The sequence below is a fragment of the Sminthopsis crassicaudata genome, chromosome 5 (assembly GCF_048593235.1).
Source record: "Sminthopsis crassicaudata isolate SCR6 chromosome 5, ASM4859323v1, whole genome shotgun sequence".
In the NCBI taxonomy this organism is placed as follows: Eukaryota; Metazoa; Chordata; class Mammalia; order Dasyuromorphia; family Dasyuridae; genus Sminthopsis; species Sminthopsis crassicaudata.
This window is the reverse complement of record NC_133621.1, coordinates 160958469-160974117: the sequence shown is the minus strand read 5'-3', so window position 1 is coordinate 160974117 and position 15649 is coordinate 160958469. Positions and strand designations below refer to the sequence as shown.

General features: G+C 36.3%; 1 protein-coding gene across 8 annotated transcripts in view; it reads right to left on the bottom strand.

Annotated features, from left to right (window-relative positions):
• FRMD4A (FERM domain containing 4A) overlaps positions 1-15649 on the bottom strand; it is a 733796-nt gene that overhangs the window by 278485 nt on the left and 439662 nt on the right. Inside the window, exon 1 of one of the 8 annotated variants that reach the window (XM_074268580.1) lies at positions 1878-2615. The exons of the other annotated variants lie outside the window; for them this stretch is intronic. The gene's annotated coding sequence lies outside the window, so the exon portion shown is untranslated. Of the gene's footprint in view, positions 1-1877; positions 2616-15649 lie in introns of those variants that run through there. 8 annotated transcript variants of the gene reach the window in all.

Here is a 15649-nt window from a genome sequence, read left to right as displayed (position 1 = left end):
TTTTGATGGTTAATTTTTGTATATATCTTAGTTTGCAATTTAGGCCTTGCTTTCCAAGCTAATCCAATGCACTCTTCCCTGGTTGGCCAGTATAGTTTTCATTTCCATGAGTCTTCAAATATTGACTCCAATTAAATTAACAGTAGCTATTTAACCACCCAGGACCTAATAGTTTCAAATCTATTTGTCACAGCACCCTCATTCATGCTGAGTATTTAAACAAACTGAAACTACATTCTCAGCAAAATGATTCTATTTGCCAACAGCAGTTAATGTACCACAAGTGGCTCTCCTCTACACGTTACAGTCTGCAAGAGATGACTGACACTTTGGGAATCATCATCAGTACTCTTCTGCTTTCAGATTTTTATCTCCTGGCCCAGCATGAATTATACATGAATGTACAGTGAACCAAAAAAATTATGAATGAATTTGAGAGAAATTCTAAAAAAGAACAAGATATAGATAATAAAATGCATTTTTTATTTTTATTTTTGTCATTTTGTTATTTATTTTCTAAACTGTCCAAAACTAAGTAGTGTTTATTAACTGCAGTTACAGAACCTCAATCCATGTCCCATCTTTTCCTGGATTAATGTCGATTTCATCATGTTAACTTAGTTCTCTGTTTATCATTTCCCTCACAACTAAGTCAGTTTTAGGGATATTAGAGAGTGAGTAAAGAAAACTTGCATCACCAGCTTGTACTTCCTTTTTCATTCATCCCCTCTACCACCCACTAGGAGACAACACAGCAAAAGCCATTTATTCCCCAAAATGAACCACCAGGCTAGCACCATTGAGAATTTAAGACTTAAAAAAATGGGCATGTTCCAATCTTCTGTGGAGCTCTGTTGAAAATCTGGGAAGCTACAAACCTAAATAAGCTAGAAACAATAGCAGCTTTCTCTTTCTGAATGCTCCATTAATAAAAAATGAAAAAGCCTCATCCATTCACAGTTGGGTCAGGAGAGTCTTTTAAGGGCACTGGATCACATTTCTTTGAATGCTGGTTTGCTTGAGAGGCGGCATGGTTGTATCATTCAGAGCCGGTATGCAGAGTAGCGAGGGACTGCCAGCTCTATTCTTAGAACAGCCTTCCCTTGGAAATTTTGCAAAAGATGCTTGAATCTACTAGGCAGTTGCTCCACTAACAAGGTAATGAAGAAAGGAAATGAGTTTCTGTGTACACACAGACTGCACACACAGCTTTATAAGTAGATGACTAAGCAGTCTTTTCTAATTTAATATGTGCTAACTTTTTGGGTGTGGGTTGCCCACAAAGAATCATTTTGACTGGATACAAACAGAATAAAGGTGGTTTCCAGTGTTCCTTCTTTTCTTTTCTCTAACCTCTTTTCTTCCTTCTTCCCAAACCTTTGCAGTCCCCCTTTTCTCTGCATTAAACTTGCAGCAGCCATTTGAAATGTAAAAGAGCAGTCCATCCTTAACAGTCCTAGGAAACCGGCCAGCAGCTTGTTAGGCTGCAGACGTCCCCGCCCTGCCCCCTCTCACCCACTAAGGATGATAAGACTGTGGTTCACTCTTCTGTCACTTTCACGGAAGGCTTAAAAAAAAAAAAAAAAAAAAAAAAAAAAGCACCCTACCCAGTCCAGCCTGCAGCTATTTTGTGTGTGAATTTCAGATTTTGCACGTTTCTTCCCAAAGCCAAGATGTGGCAGGAGGAAGATGAGTATATTTCTCACGTGGAGTTGCATTTAAATAATCTATCACATGCTGAGAAACAAAATGTTTGTTTGAGACCTCAGGATTTTATGGCTTAAGAAAAACTAGTCCAGCATTCTACAATGGAAATAAAACTGCTGCATGACCCACCGCCTCCCTGCAATCACTACTGGAAAACAAAGAAACATTACCTTTTTGCTTCTCACTTCCCGGGGAGCGGGGAACTTCAGATTTTAACCCAATTCTCCACAGGCAGCGGCATCCCCTTAAATCCCGATCCAGCAGGCCCTCGGCCTAACAGGCAGCATCCATTGCTCTGAATCCGTGGTTTGCTCAGGATTCAGGCCTGGCCCTTCCTCTCTCGGACCGGTAGCCGCGCGCGCTCTCTGCAAGGAGCTGCTCCTCTCTCTCCAATCCTACCACATCCCATGTCCTCACTAACGGTCTCTCACACAGACACTGGCTGCCATCCAGAGTGCACCACAGCCATCTCCATTCCCGACAGCTTGGAGGGGGCGGGGGCGGGTCAGAAGAGAGGTAACCCCCCCTCAGCTGCAACCTGGTGAGGAGCTCGCGCGAAGGCACCAGCCGCCAGGACACCCAGCCTGCCTGGGAGGTGCAGGAGCAGCTGCTGCCCAATCACCCTTGACACGGGCTTTACACGTTCCGGGAGTCCCTATTCTGATTTCTCCTCCTCCTCCTCCTTCAGCTAGGGCTCACGTGCAGACAAAAACACACTTCGAACCGGAGGACGAGTGGAGGGGGAGGGGCAAGAGGAAGAGCCGGAGAAGGGGGGTGTGTGCGCCGGGGGAGCCTCCAGGCCTGACGCGGCTAGGTCATGTGAAAGGCAGGGACCCTCGCGTACGGACAGCGGGAAAGCGAGTTCAGCGCGAGCGCGGGGGGTCGGGCTCCCCCGCCTCGCAGCGGGGTGGCTAACTAGTGCCCAGACCTGAGAGGGGCGGTGAAAACCGGGGAGAGCAGCGGAGCCCCCTCCTTTGTGTTCCTTCCTCCCTTTAAAAGAGAGGGAGGGGGCGCGAGGGAAAGCGGCCCTAGAGATTGTTAATCTTTCAATTTCCTCCCGACAGCACATGCAATCAAGGCAAAGTTATGTCTTGAATTATGCTGGCGAGCAGGGAAGCGCTGTGCTGAGTCGGGGAAAATTCCTCCCCGGTAAAGAGGGAGAGTGTGAGTGTGTGTAAGTGTGCGTTCGTGGGGTGGAGGAAGGCGGGAGGCAGAGGAGAGGGAGCCAACTAGAGAGGGGCCAGCTCCCCAGTGAGAAAGTCAACCTTCCCCTTACCGAAAACCCGCCAGCTCCCCCTCTCCGGCCCCGGCCCTCGGCCAGGCGGCCACCCTGGCCAGAGGTGTGGAGGCCCTGCTCCGGCCTACGCTGGGCCCTTGGATTGTACTCTCCCTTCAACTCTTAGAAATGGGAGTTCCTGCGAGATAGCCAGTGACAAGTGGCCGGCGCTAGTCAAGTACCTTCCAATCACCCAGGAAAGGCGTTCTCAGCGCAAGAGTTCCATTTCAACCGACCTGGGGGGAGGAGGGAGAAAGCACCAAAAAAATAAAAACGGGATTATTATTCATAATAGTAACTCCACCCACATTGTATTTCAAGAGTGCTTCTGCCTGAGGAGCTCAATTTCCACACATACATTTTCTCTTTAATTGTCAGAATACCCTTGGGAAAATAAGGGAGGAGGCAGAAATTATCACCCTCTTTTTCAAGGAGATTGAAATTCAGTCTTGCTTAGGTCAAGAAAAGAAGCCCCCACTTCCCCAGACTATCCAACCAGATCGCAGCTGGGTCTTTAAGAGGTTTTCTTTACCCAATTACATTAATGTCCCCACAAACAAAGGAGGCACTACAGGTCTGGCATTATCCTCGACCAGGTCACGGTCAGGCAGCGGAGACACCCTAAACTCCAGGATTCACAGCAGTCGTCTGGCAAGGTTATCAAGTCACCCCGATGGAGTCTGCAGTTAACCCTTTGCGGAAAGATCTCCAGGAAAAGTTCATATTCTGCGCTTAACAAAAGCAAGGAAGCCCTTTAGAAAAGCTGTTGTAGCAGGATCATCAAGTGCACAGATTAAATTTGTGTTTTACAGGAAAATAGCTCATTTTATGTATGAGGAGACTGACATAAGTTGTCTGTTGTCCAAGGTCCTACAACGTAAAACCGCAGAACAAATCCTCTAGACTCCAAATTTTAGTACTCTTTACTATGTGCTCAACGATTTACTGTATATGGTCAAACAAACTACAGACATTAAGGTAGAGAATCTACCTCAGAATCAGCAAGACCTGGATTCAGGATTAACTTCTAACAGGAATTAGACATGTACCTCAGAGAAAGTCACTTAACTTCTCCATGCTCCAGCCTCGTCTCTTAAAACCATAAATTACTGAGCTGTCGCCAATCTGTATTGATTGAAGGAGCCTCCCTCCAGGTGACTTTCTCTACTGATTAAATAGTGGGTCTAGTTTAAAAAAAAATACGCACAAATATTCAAAAAATATTTTATATCTATAAGATGTAAGATTTTATATCTACATTTTTATATTCCAAATTTTCCCTGCTCCTTGGGAAGTGAGAAACAAAAAGGTAATGCTTCTTTGCTTCCAGTAGCAATTGCAAATTTATGTAGTAACAAACCATCTAATGAGGTCTCTGCAGTACTCCTACTGTTCCATGATTATTCTCTCATGCTAAACCCTCCTGTTAAAACTGAAGAATATTTTGAGTCTTCTTTGCACAAAGGACATTCAGAGGAAACCCTTCTGACTTTTTGGAAGTAAATTAAGTCATAAGAAAAACCAAAAGAGAAACATTTTCTGCACAAAGGACATTCAGAGGAAACCCCTCTGACTTTTTGAAAGTAAATTAAGCCACAAGAAAAACCAAAACAGAAACATTTTCCACAGCGTTTAGAACATAGCCCTCCACAAAATGTCACATTACTGCTTATCTCATACTACAAGTGAGAATTTACAACAGTGATAACTCTAGCACACTCAGCCTCTTAAAAACAATGCAAATAAAAGGCACCAGAGTCATAACTCTCCTCATTGCCACCTGTAGTCACAGACTGGAGAAAAGGTGCATGGTAATTAGCAAATGATGTTTGTGCTATGAAATTTTAGTGTTGTTGGTAGGAAAAAGGGGGTATGATTCCATTTGTTTACTTTCTTTGCTTATGTTATCAAAGGTAATCACTCTAAGTGACAAATTTATGATAGATTTATCCATTTCCATTTCTTGGCACATCCTCATATCTTAAAAAAACCCCAGAACTTTGAAGATCTTATTTATCTAGATTCCAATAAACAATTGGCAAAATTTTTCTAGCTATTAATGAAGAAGAAATGGATAGAGACAGGCTAAATGATGAGTAAGTTTGGAGCTACTTAATTTACTAAGACTCTTCTTAGGTTCTGAGTTAAATGAAACCTCAGAAGTCATCTAACTTAAAGTATACCTTAAAATTATTCCCTCTACAATATATTTAATAAATATATATTTAGGTTGGTAGGTTGGTTTTCTTTTAGATCTCATGTGTTCACATCCAGAGAATTGATTGATGGAAAGATATCTGTTACATGGTGGCCTTTTCTATTGCAGGATGAGGAGGGATGGAAATGAAATAAAAAATTAAATTATTATTTTTTTAAAAAAGACCTCATGTTAGGGAGAGGCTATCATTATCTTGTAAGGCAGGCTATCCAACTTTTGGATAGATTAATTATTACACAAAATCTAATTTAGATTTTTACTATTGCTCCCACTTCTTTCTTTTATACAGAGCAAGCTCAGTTACAGCGTGGTTCTTCAAATGCTTGAATATAGTTTGATAGTACTTTCCTCATGCCAAATCTTCTTTTCAGTAATGATTGGATGTCAATTTGGAAGGAGTTCTTACAGTGCTTACACTATAAAGATAACTGATTAGGGCTCCAAGGTCACTGGACAACTGGAAAGATCATTATATTCTAGAGAAGTTAAGAAAAAAGATATCAAGCGTATATGTTTGGGAACAAGATAACAATTACTTGTATGTTACATTTGAAGGATTGATAGATCAGCCAGGTTTACACAACATCAACTCAGGCAGTTGGAAATATGCATCCAGAGTTCTGCAGAGAGATTAGGGTTGAGACAAAGATTTGGAAGTCATTGGCATAGAGCTCATAGCAGTTACAGGAGTGGACCATGTCATGAAAGGAGAAAAAGTTAAGAAAGATAAGGATAGAAATCTTTAAAACACTTACTTAATGGATGGGAAAAAGATAGACATCATTAAAGAAGATCAAAAAAGTTCAGTCAAAAGTCAGATAAAGGCCTCATTTCCAAAATATATAGAGAATTGACTCTACTATATAAAAAATCAATCCAATCTCCAATTGATAAATGGTCAAAGGATGAACGGACAATTCTCAGATAAAGAAATTGAAACTATTTCTAGTCATATGAAAAGATGCTCCAAGTCATTATTAATCAGAGAAATGCAAATTAAGACAACTCTGAGATACCACTACACACCTGTCAGATTGGCTAGAATGGCAGGGAAAGGCAATGCAGAATGTTGGAGGGGATGTGGGAAAACAGGGAAACTGACACATTATTGGTGGAACTTCGAATATATCCAGCCATTCTGGAGAGCAATTTGGAACTATGCTCCAAAAGTTATCAAACTGCATAGATAATTTTTTTTTGCATATGTACTATCAAAAAAGTGTTATAATTATAAAATTAATAAAAAATAAATTAAAAAAAAACCTTTGATCATCAATGCTAAGATATTATTATTATGGCATCTTCAATGCCATACATTGACATTTTTTACATTGATAGAATTTAGTATATTTTTCTAAAGTGACATACATTTCCAGATATTGATATTCCAGGTTATTATCCTGCCATCGGCGACAAAAATTTTAGCTTGTCTAACAAAAAAATCAGGAACATGTTTAAAAAATGTGCTCTTTCACATGCTTCCAGATCTGTAGTATTTCTGTTATCATAATTATTTTGCTGAATAAAGGGAAAACAATGAAAAAAAAGTTATCAAACTGTGCATACCCTTTGATCCAACAGCGTTGCTACTAAGTTTGTATCCCAAATAGATCTTACAGAAAGGAAAGGGACCTGTATGTGCAAGAATGTTTGTAGCCCTCTTTGTAGTGTCCAGAAACTGGTAAGTACATGGATGCCCATCAATTGGAGAATGGCTGAATAAACTGTGGTATATGGATGACATGGAATATTATTGTTCTGTAAGAAATGACCAACAGGATGACTTCAGAAAGGCCTGGAGAGACTTACATCAACTGATGCTGAGTGAAATGAGCAGGACCGGGGAGATCAATATACTTCAACAACAATACTATATGATGATCAATTCTGATGGATGTGGCCCTCTTCAACAATGAGATGAACCAAATCAGTTCCAATAGAGCAGTAAGGAATTGAACCAGCTGCACCCAGAGAAAGAACTCTGAGAGATGACTATGAACCACCCACATAGAATTCCCAATCCCTCTAATTTTGTCTGCCTGCATTTTTGATTTCCTTCACAGGCTAAATGTACACTATTTCAAAGTCCGATTCTTTTTGTTCAGCAAAACAACTGTTTGGTCATGTATACATATATTGTATTTAATTTATACTCTAAAATATTTAACATGTATTGGTCAATCTGGGGGGGGGGAAGGAAGGGAAAAATTGGAACAAATGGTTTGGCAATTTTCAATGTTGTAAAATTACCCATGCAAATATCTGGTAAATAAAAACTATTTTTTAAAAAAAAGTACAGTCAGAGAGATAAGAATAGAACTATAGGGATATAGTATTATGGAAATCGAAGCAGAAATGGAAGCCAGGAGGATAAACTAAAAAAAATAAATTATTCCATGTCAGTAATGAAGTGAATGTGAACTGAAGCACTTTAATCACACAAAAAAAAATAATTCTACATTTTCAAGTTTCCTAAGAGAGAGTTAAATTATCATACCTGGAGAAAGTGAGCAGATCATTTTATATATGTGTCTAAAAATTGTGTTATGTTTTACTTCCTCATTTGAAATCACACTTTAGGGTTTCAACCAAAGGCAACAAAAAGTTAAGATGAGTCTTTCAGCAATAGATATGGACTACCTTCATCAACTTTTTTTTTTTCCTCCTCCGTTTGGAGTTAGAGGGAGTTGGAGTTAAGTGACTTGCCCAGGGTAACACACTAGGAAGCTGTGTCTGAGGTCAGATTTGAACTCCGGTCCTTCTGACTTTAGGGCTAGTGCTCTGTCCACTGTGCCACCTAGCTGCCCTATCAACTTTCTTTACATTAATCCTTAAAATTCTTGTCTATTTTTCTATATAAAATTCATTAAATACTTTTGTGTAGCTTATGCAAAAGCATTTTGTAATTTGAATGGTTTTGTATGAAATACCTAGAATAATTTTGGGAGTATTATCACTAATTAGATCTATTATTGAATGTGGAATATTCTTTCAATAATTTCTATTTTTTAAAATTTTAGTCATTTATAGTTTTATAGTTCCCATGAATTCCTGGGTAGATTAATTTCCAAGGGTTTGATGACTTTTGTCATCATAAATTATTTTTAAATTATGATTTTGGGGGTTTTACTAGTAAATTTTAACACATGATTTTGTGGAATAATATAGTAATCTAAATGTTATCTGACCAGAAAAAAAAAATAAAATGAAATAATCATCTCTTTATTCCTGGAAACTGTTTCTTACTCAATGTGATTTAAGACTACAGTATTTGAACTAACTTATCACATTGATTAGACAAACTAAACTTGTAAATTCATTGAAAACTCCATCTTAACTTCTATTGTTTATATCTTTAATATATTTTCTCTGTATTACTATAATTCTAGAATGTCTTGAACTATATCAAACAAAAATTATAATTATATATCTTACTTTATACTGGCATTTAGTAGGAATTCTTCTAATGTTTTTCTACTACATATTATTTGGGTGTTGGGCTTAAAGGCAGTTATTTTTAATGTGTTAAGGAAAAATCTTTCTATGTTCCTTTTCAGTATTTTTATTATGAATAAATATTGAATTTTATCAAGACTTTCTCACATCTATTAATGTATGGCTTAAAAACACATTTTTGATTTATATATTTAACAATATTGATAGTAGTTCTCAAGTTACTTCTTCATGCTTGAAATAAATAAATATCTTTTGATCATTATGAATTTTTTCTTAATTATTGCTATAGTTTATTAGCTAATATTTCATTTTAGCATTTTACGTATGTATTTTATTAGTAAAATTGATCTTTAATTTTTAAAAATGTTATCTTCACCTGGTTCTAAAATCAGTGCCATATTTACATAATAAAAAGATTTTGTGGTGGTCAATCTTCTTCTCTAATTGTGTATACTATACTTATGTGTCATTCATTCTTGAAAAGTTCCAAAGACTTTTATTATGTAAACTTCTGGTCAAGATTTTTTTTCCCTTACTAAATAATTCTCTGATAATTCATTTATTTTCTACCCTTAAGATAGACTTTTCAAATTATTTACTAGTTTTTGACAAATATTTATAAAATAAAATTGGATTCATTATTTAACAAATATCCTTTGGAAAATTGTTTTTTGCAGAAAAGAGATCTGGATCTTCATCTTAAAGCATACCCTAGTGAATTCCAGAAACAAACATTAAACAAACAAACAAAAAAGTGTTTGGAAAGGACAAACGGAATCAAATTTAATAGAGTATTTCAATTGTGGATTTTTAAAAATTCAACAAATGAATGATATACTAACTATATTTAAAAGGTCTTTAATTAAAAATGCATCTTTTCATTTGGGGAAAAGCTGACTTCAGTGGCATTATATTAGTTTGGCTTAGTAGAATTATTTTTGGATTTAGAGTTGAGCCCTGAATTGTAATCCTATCTGTTACTAGCTTGTGACCAAGGACAAATCATATTTCTTTTCAAAACTCTGTTTTTCATTTACAAAGTGGAAATAATCATACTTTCACCATCTTCCTCACAGAGTTACTGTGAAGAAAGCACTTGGCTAACCTTAAAATGCTATATAATATGACTTACTATCATTGTTTTTAAGGAAAATAATAACATATTATTTTTATTTTTTATTATATATGTGTATAGGTGTTTTATTCTGCCAAACTAAAGCATATGCATTCATTTATGTATATAAAATAATAAAAATATGATTAATTACTCCTACCTGGACATATATAATAGTCCCTCCTCCCATCTCTGTAAAGAGAACAGGAAGGCAGATGGAGAAATCTTTATTAATGGGCACTTTTGTAATACTTTATTAGCATTATGATAATTCATTTTCATAATTATAGCATTGAGGCAATGAAAGACCCAAAAGCCCATTTGTCTTTTCTAGAATATTTTTTTGTTGTTGTTGTTTAATGTTTGTTTCTGGAATTCACTAGGGTATGCTTTAAGATGAAGAGCCAAGTCAACCATCTTAAAATTAAATTATGTTTACTTTAGTTAAATATTTTATTGTATTCTAATATCTTCCAAATTGTCAATCTATATCAGAGACAAACATATAGCTTTCTTTAGACCATATAATTTAACCAGAATACCACATGCTGTGACCATGTCAGACAACAAGTTTAAACTTTGTTTTTAAAAGTTATATATGCATGTATATATACATATACATACATAGATATATATCAATAATTCTCCAAAGAACAGTTAAGAAAGGAAAAATAAATTATTACAATTGGATCCTCATTTCATAAACAAAGAAGCTAAACTTCAATAAAAGTAAAATTGCATCAAAAATAGATAACCACTTTGAAAATAAATAGCAGATCTCTTATCTATAGCTGTCCCATTAGACCATGGACCTTTCCTTAGGCATTTCCCTAAAAAACTCCAAGTCAAATCAATATAGGAATTTTTTCTAGTCTAGTTCAGCTATTACATAATGATATGTCAATTCATTAATTTCTATGTTAAAAGATTTTAGAATATTAAAATGATATTTTTGAAGAATTTTAGTAAAGACCTTAATCTTACCATAGAAATAATTGCACATTTAGTTCTATCACTGGGGGAAAAAATAACAATATATGGATGATCAATTCTATTTGCATAATTAAACAAATTTGGCTAATAAAAAACACAGTACAAGGATCAGTGATTTTGCAAACATAATTTGGACAAATTAATTCAACTTTATTTGGTCATTTGGATATTTATTTATTTATTTGCCTTTTTATTAATAATAAAAAAAATGATTCCTTCTAGCCTTTCTAACCTCTTCTTCCTCCCAGACTCCAAACTCTCTCATCCAGTAGACTATATCTTTTTTGAGGTCAGGGAAGTTTTCTCTCTGCTTTTTTGGGATGTTTTTGCTTCACCTCCCCAACCCCATCCCTACCTCCCTGTCTTGCACATAACATACACTTAATACAGGAACTAAGAACTAATAGCAAAGCTTCAAATTCTGCTTATTGAGGGGTGAAAAAAACATAACCAAAACCCTAACAAATGATGCTATATCTTATAAATAAATCCTAGAATAATTATGAAGTTGAATTTCCAAAGTTAAAGAAGACATAACGACCTAAAGTTTCTGAATGTTTAATAAAATCATGCTTGATGTTTAATTAATACATATTATTAGTTACATAGCACAGTAAATTGGAGCATATTGTACAAAAGACTCAGCATTCTAAGTTCAGATCTAGCCTCAAACATTTAATACTGTCTGATTCTGGGAATATCGCTTAACCCTGTTTGCTTCAGTTTCCCCATCTGTAAAATGAGCTGGAGAAGGAAATAGCAAACCACTTTAATGATTTTGCTAAGAAAGCCCCAAATAGGGAACAAAGAGTCAGACACAACTGAAATTGCTGAACAACAATGAATTATATTTTACATGTAAGTTATATATAAAAATTACATATAATAAATAAAAGTTAAATCAATGCCAATTTTCTGTCTTGGAATAGATACAATTAATTTTTTTCTTCATTTAATATAAAAGTCAAGTTGTTTTGATAGCCAGAATCAGTAGATCTAAGGATTCTGGGTTTTTACGAAACTTTCTGCTTTGATACACCCTTTGTTTGATTTCCAGAACAGATCCACAATCTGGCCAGGGCTCAGAAGTTGAGGGGTTTTTTTTTGTTTTGTTTTTTTTAAAATCATTTTTGTTTTTTGCTCATACAATCCAGGACCTGGACTCTATGCCCCAACCTTCTTTTTCTTTGGGCTCTAAATCCTCTAATCCAGCATAACATAAACTACTGTAGAGAGATAATTTCATTAAAAAATTCTGTTTTGCTATTGTACATCCAGATGCCTAGCACAATGTCTAGAACATTCTAGGCACTATATATGTACTAGTTGAATTGAAATTAATTCATTTCCTAAATCCTTCAATGCTTGACCCTCCTTGCTGACTATTTTTTTTTTATTTTTCCCACCCCCAGAAACAAGGAGAATCCATTTCTTTGTCAAAACTGTCAGAGATGGTTTCAACTAAGAATATCTCTTTCCTGATAACATGGTCCTCTTCAAGAACAAAGGACAAAAAACAACCCAAGGATATAGTTTCATTTTAGTGTGCCTTAAAGCAATAAGAGAGAGCTTAAGATGGGTGGAATTTCAGTATTTGGGTCATCAAATTAGTTACACAGGTGAAATTGATGAGATTGTGAATACCAAAGATTGTGAATACACAACTTTTACTCTCCCTTGAGAGAAATAGCAGAGTTTTCTTTGATTGTTGGTGGGTTGGAGGAAGGAAGTCCCAGATCATTGACATGAGAAAGCCCAGTCAAGGTCTGACAGGGTTGCGGTAGTTCCTGTCATCCTGGAGGTCCTAGAAGGATGACACACACAAAAATGGGAGGGAGGGAGGTGAGCCTTGCATTGTGGCTTTTTAAAGGGTCATACTTTGAGCTGTTGTTGCTCAATGTTTTTTCAGTTGTGTCCAACTCATTAGGGATTTTCTTGACAAAGATATTGGAGTGGTTTGCCATTTCCCTCTCCAACTCATTTTACAGATAAAGAAACTGAGGCAGAATTAAATCACTTACTCACAGTCACACAAATAATACATGAACTTTAAGTCTTTCTGCCTTCAGGTAGTATTCTACCCACTTAACTTTGAACAGGTGTCAGCGAATATCTGCTTTCATTTACCACCTTCCAAAGGACAGAGTGTTGGTGATTACCAGTGGAGAACAATAGTACTCAATATGGAAGGAGAGAGACCTGAAGGGAAAAACATTACATTGATGGGGAGAGTGGGAATGATAACAAACTTCATCTACTTTACAACTGTGCTAAAGCCTACTCCAGTCACACCACTCTGAATCATTTCAGCAGTTTGTTACCTCTAACCTAAACAGTGGGGATTTTTTTTTTTTACTGGGAAGGCACCCAAACTGGCTGATAGTGCAAAAAGACATCTTGATATGAATTCACACACTGAAAATCTGGCTTATAATTCAGCAACCTGGCAGCATTGCTTGTGGGATGGGTGAAAATACAAGTGGGTTTTCCCTAAGGATATGATCATTTTGAGTTAGTCATAAAAAATGAGAGCTACAAATGTAATGTTTTCTCCCTGAATCTTCCTGTGTGACTTTAGAACAAATTCTTTCTTCCTGTAGAACAGGTGGGAGTGGACAGTGGACCAAGAGTTATGGGACATGGGTTCCTGTTGTAGCCATACTACATAAGAATTGAGTAACTTTTGGTTCAATGTCTAAACTTCATGGGCTGATTCTTCATCTGTCAAGAGGAGATAATAATACTTGAAATATTTCTCATTTAGAGTTGTTATAAACTACTTTGAAAACTGCAATGTGCTACGGAGAGATCAATGGAGCTACTATTATTATCTCAAGTAGATATAATTTTTGAAAAAGGTACCAGTTTTCCTCATTTATATGAATTAATGATATGGGAACTAACTTTTTTTAATCTATAATCTCTCTTCCTCTCATCAATGGAAATATTTTACATGCCATACGCAAGTTTTTCAAAAAAAGGTAGACATAGCATGTGCAGGTACACTAACAAACCTGGCCCAAGATCATTACTAAAGACATAGTAGACCTAACTTCTTTGGAGGCAATCACAATTGTAATACTTAATATTCTACACATTTTTTCTAAGAGTGCATAGAAAGTCAGCCTCAAACTCAAGAAGGTCTGGATTCAGATCCAACTTCTAATATATATTGGTTGATCTTGGGAAATAATTTGATGTCTTAGTGTGATACACAACTGTCTACAATTATATGGTCCTTATGTGAATTGATAGAGTTTCTTCACATAGATTCATGAAATCACTGGTTCAGTCTCTAGCTCAATTCTTAAATTTTTGAAGAGAGATAACATAAAGGGCCAACTGAGAAGTCAGGAAAACTTGGGTTCAAGCCCCATTTCTGACATATACTAGCTGTGACCAAGGGCAAGCGATTTAGGTTTCTCTGCCCCAGCAACTAAGTCTCAAAATTACACATAAATTTCTGACTTGTTTCAATGAAGAGAGTTTTCCCATTGAAGGATTTCCTTAAATTAAATCACAAGCCATAATATAAGTCCTGTAAGTAAATCACAAGCAATGCCTGTGCTTGGTCTCATTGTCCTAAATCCCCAATCTCTTTTTTGAGGGACTCTGCATCCTCTAATGATACTCTTTATTATCTGTCTGTGATTTACCAGTGAAAATGCAAGTCTACTAGTGAGAGACCCTCGCTGTGTTCCAAAGACACATTATGACTTGAGTAATGACACATTATTGACTTGAAATGTATGCCTGTGATGAATGATAATTAACTACCTGAAGGTGCTCTGAATTTCAACATTTCCCCCCAAATCCCACTACGTGACAGCCCATAATATACAGTGCATTACTATATGACATATTTTCTCTCCCGCTTCCACATATCCAGTTGTGAATGTCACTTTTCTGTCTACCTGGGAGACACCCTACAGTAGAATTTCAATTTATAATCAGTTAAAGCTTCTGAGAACACAAGTTTCTGTGCTATTTCTTAGTACCACATTCTACACATTTTCTCTAAGAGAAAAGGAGAGGATTTGAAAATATAGTTTGACTTGAGTGAACTTATTCATTAATCAGGTTCAGGGGAGACCCTATGGTAAGTCCAATATTGAATGAGATAGTCTGATTTTATACAGTCATATAACTAATTCATAATATTTTACATTTAGCCTTTCAGAACCTTTAGGATCCACATAAAATCCCCATCACACACACACACACACACACACACACAAACACACACACACACACACACACACACACACATATTTAAGGCAGATTCATTGTTCTTATCTGAAAAAATGAGAAAACTAGGTCAAAAGGAGATTGAGTGGTTTGTAAGGCATTATGATATGAGGACAAAAGCAGTGAACTGGAAATCAAGGAGCCTTAAAACTGATTCTCACCATCAATTTGTTGTGTAACTCTGGACAAGAAATTAAACCCTTGAACCTCAAACTGGACCTCAGATTTTTTATCCACAAACTAAAGAGACCGAGGCAAAGTGTAAACATACCTTTTCCATTTCAAACTTTTAGGACTTTCGGCAAATCATTTTAGTCTCTGATTTTAAGTTTCCTCATGTGTAAAATGTGGGACTTGGACAGATAACTTCTGAGATTTCTTTTGAATCTAAACCCACGAACCTAACATCTCTAGGTTTTTTGTTTGTTTGTTGTTTTTTTTTTTAGCTTTTAGATTCTATCATTCTATGAACATGGATTAGAAATAAATCACTGAAGCTGAGAAACTGAATTAGGTAATGCAGTTCCCCAACAATAGTGAGTTGTTCATCTTCTGAGAAACAAACAAGACATTATCTACCTCTGGAAGTCATAAAAGTCTTAAACTTTTAGACGTAATTAGCATTTTAGAGTAGGTT